Source organism: Etheostoma spectabile, chromosome 15 (genome assembly GCF_008692095.1).
Source record: "Etheostoma spectabile isolate EspeVRDwgs_2016 chromosome 15, UIUC_Espe_1.0, whole genome shotgun sequence".
Lineage (NCBI taxonomy): Eukaryota > Metazoa > Chordata > Actinopteri > Perciformes > Percidae > Etheostoma > Etheostoma spectabile.
This window is the reverse complement of record NC_045747.1, coordinates 21,935,221-21,939,401: the sequence shown is the minus strand read 5'-3', so window position 1 is coordinate 21,939,401 and position 4,181 is coordinate 21,935,221.

Sequence of the window (4,181 nt, the reverse complement as noted above, 5' to 3'; positions counted from 1 at the left end):
TTTTTGTATACAAACACCAACTAAGAATTACAAATAATTATACACTGTACCATCTGAGAGACACAGGTAAAAGAGCAAAGATAACAACATGTCCGTTACACACACAGCTAAGAAAAAAGAATGTGAAAAACACTACCTTTACTATAGTAAAACTGCGTTCTTACTTTTTTTCAGAAAGTAATGGAGGGGAAAGCAATGGAAACACCACATTCATTAGTATTTAGAGATGATGCAGACATCCAATGTGATGAAGAAAGCTTGCTGCATGATATTGGAAAGAGGAAGGATCAGTCACACTATTCTTCTTTAGTTTTTTCCCCCAGGATTTCCATAAATTACTTGAGACAAAATACTATATTGAAGCAAAGTGCTGATTTTCATTCCTTCTTGTTTACTTATGTGAAAATTGGTATACTACATAAACTCTATATTTTTTCTTTAAAGAAACTATTGAGTAATGCAAAGTCACTTCAATTATTCAAACTGTAAAGATGAGAAGGTTAGTATGTTCTGTATTGGTGTTTGATGCTAGTGTTTTTCCTCTCAGTGTGTTCTGAGTGACAGTGTGTGTTATCTCAGTGAGGATTGTTCATAATGTTTGGCTCCACTGAGCCTGTTTTGAGATGTGTGTTACACTGTTAACTGTTTATCTCAGGTGACTGTTGGTAGTGCAGACTCTAGTTTTGCACATCCAGTTGTGCCCCACAAAACCTGTAACATCATTACATCCACATCATTGGTGATCAATCATCTAAAATGTCATTGTGTACTTTTTTTGTGAAAGTACCAAAAGTCAACCCTACAGGTTATACTGTAGGGTTGACTTTTGTTGCTTTCACAAAAAATGATGATAATATAATATCGGCTTAGATGTATTTGGTACAAAATATTGTGATATTTGCAGATAGCTGTAAACAGACTACTGTCTCCATTAGTGCATGTATAGGTCCTATTTGTGTGTGTGTGTGTGTGTGTGTGTGTGTGTGTGTGTGTGTGTGTGTGTGTGTGTGTGTGTGTGTGTGTGCGCGTGCGTGTGTGTGTGTGTTTTGGGCCTGTGTGTATGTAATAACAGTGTAAAAATGCAATGTCCCCGTGGATCATTAAAGTTTGTCTTCTCATTCTTCTTCTTCTTATTATAATAATAACAAATTGAGACAATGGCCAACATGAGGGAAATAAGGTTCAAGTTGAAATGGTTTTCCAGGAACAGTTTTAAAATCCACATTGGTATGTGCAGTAATGGAGGCCCCAGACAGTTTATGGAGCAGTAGCGTCAAAGTGAAGTGGAATCAGTTCCTAGGCTGACACTGGCTGGTGACTTTGCGTGACATGGCAGTTTGCATTGAAACGGGAAAGCCGGTAGCTCCTCACTGACCCAACTCACACTTATTTGACATGTGATAAACTATTCTGGTCCTGTCACAGGTAAGTGTATGTGGTCTGAGAGTAGGGGGAGCCCTTACTGAGCAGACCACATCAAAGACAGAGACAGTTATTTCCAGGATCCATTCTGCGGGGGGCTGCTGCATTTGAGAACTCTGGGATTGAGGATGCTGATTGTTTGCTCTCCTTTTGCTCACATTTGCAATATCTTTGGACCACTATCAAACCATACAAAAGAATTCAGAAATGACAAAATCACGAGGCAATAAATCATTGAAAATAACTATAATGGCATACCAAAAACTACAAGTCAAAGGCTACAATGCTTTATAAGAAGGCAACCTTGGGGCAATAGCTCACCCAGTGTGTGCACTCCATGTAGGCTGAGTCCTTTGCAGTGGCCCAGGTTTGAATCCGACCTGCGGCCCTTTGCTACATGTCATTCCCGCTCTCTTCCCCCTTTCCTGTCACTGTCTATGAAAAGCCCCAAAAAATAAAACAAACTTTAATATATAGACCCTTTCAAATCTGTGAGGGAAGGGCACAAGGTGTGAGGCGTGATTGGGTATTTACAATTGGGTAGTTAAAAAGAACATTGATATAGGAAAACGGGTCTATTTGACCTGAGGACAACATGAGGGTTATGGACCGCCTACTGGTAGTGGATCTACGTACTTACTCAGTCAAAGTATTTCTCATCTCACAGAAACCATTGGGTGAATTGTGTTTTAGACATTATTATCATAATGATACGGATGTGTCAGTGTTTTTGTTCCGGTGCTGCCTGCTCTTATATCCCTGGCTATCTGGAGCTCTGTGCACTACTGCAGGTTACAATAACCTTATTTTCTGTTTTATAAAAACGTCCCTGAATTCACCAATATGTAGAATATTACTATAGACGTTCCTGCTTTTATGTTGTCTACTTTTGTGTGCCAGATCTTCACAGCTGGCCAACTGAACGGTCAAAGGTTGTGGAAAGGGTTAATTTCCTATGTATTCTTAACAATAAAAGTTTCCCATGATTTTGTTATTTAAAAGCTTTTCTTATAAAGCAACAAATCAGGAAAATGTTGCAGTAATGCAGTAACTAAACACTAATCCTATAAGCAAACATGAAACGTAAAATAAAGTGACATAATAAACACTTCACTTCAAAGAGATTCAGTTAGAAGCTACAAATATACTGGAACACACCAAGACTTTTAAACACGTCTTTCTCACCCGTCATTAGATCGGCACACAGACAGAGCTCTTTATTTGTACAAATCATGTGAGAGTAACAACTGACATTTATTAACACGCACAACCAGCCTACATGCAAATGGTATTGATGATTATTCCTTGATTCATTTGCATGTAGAGTGGGGGAAGTGAGATCTGATCACAAGTGGTCGCTTAGGACGCATGTGGAGAAACATTCTGTTGCCAGGTAACAACACCTGTACTTACAGCTGTCCACTTGGGACCGGATCATTCAGGACAGATGTTAAAACCAGGTCAGAACAGGGCCTATGTGTCTCGATGAATCCCTTGATATCATCAAGTATAAAGTAGGTCCTTGTGTTTTTTTTGGGGGTTCCTACTGTAATTGTGTCTGTCAGTGGGGTAGAGAGCTCCGTGTGAGCACCGGCCTTAAGACTGTCAATATAGCCAACATATGTGCTGTGGAGCAATGTATGTCTATGTGAGACAAGTGTCTAGATTCATTGTTGGATGCTACAGTCTCAGCCTGGCAACCTCTGTGAGTCTGGGGAGGAGGGGGTGGGGAAGACAAGTCTCTCCAGTATTTAGAATTGTTACTCCAGCCCCACTATGACCCCCTGCTGACAGAGATCAGTATCCTGACAGTCACTTAGACTGTATCATTGTTTATACAAACAAAAATGGTATTATATTCAACATAAGATTAAAACATGTATCTTTAAAAATGTATTAGACGGATAGAGCTGTTCAAGGCATTCCATTCCACATATTCTCCCAGCGCATGTAGCAAGTATGGAGAAAGCTTGGGAAAAGGCTCGATAGTGGACCTTGAGCATTATTGGGGTACATACTTAAAAAAAGTAATAGATTACACACAAAGTTATTATAATGAGGACATACACAAGATCTCTCTTTCTGCTCTTTAACCCTTGTGTTGTCTTCCTGTCCCCATGCAACTTTCTGTTTTTTTCTGGGTCAAAATTTTAAATTCAAACTTTTCAACATCTTTTGTGGACACACACTCACTTTTCCCGACATTTTTGTAGATTTTGTCCTGCAACTTTCAACGTTCTTTTAAAAAAATAATTTTTTAATATGCTACAGAATTGAACAAAACACCCATATTCAGTGAAAGTAGAGAACTGATCATTTATCAGTTGTATGGAACCATCAAATTTGAACCAAGGACAACAGGAGGGTTAATAACACAGAGCTGACAACAAAGTTGTGAACACAGCACATTTGTCAAGAAGTAGGCTAATGGCGGCTGTCCGCTCCTCATCATCTGTATTTTGCCCAGTATATAAAGACGGCGCTTCCACTGTCCAAAAAGCCTAAATTTCCTCCAGTATGTATGCTGCCACAAGCCCACTTATCTCTGACCCTTCACTTATTTTAAATACAGTCTTGGCTACTTGGCAACATTCTCTTTTCATCAGTGTCTCAGGGTCCGGCGGTCTCTAGCAACTAGCTTAGATTAAATGTGTGTGTTGTTTTTTTTACACCAACGTTTTTTTAAAGATTATTTTTTGGGGCTTTTCCCTTTGTTATAGTGACAGTTTACAGACATGAAAGGGGGAGAGAGATGGGGG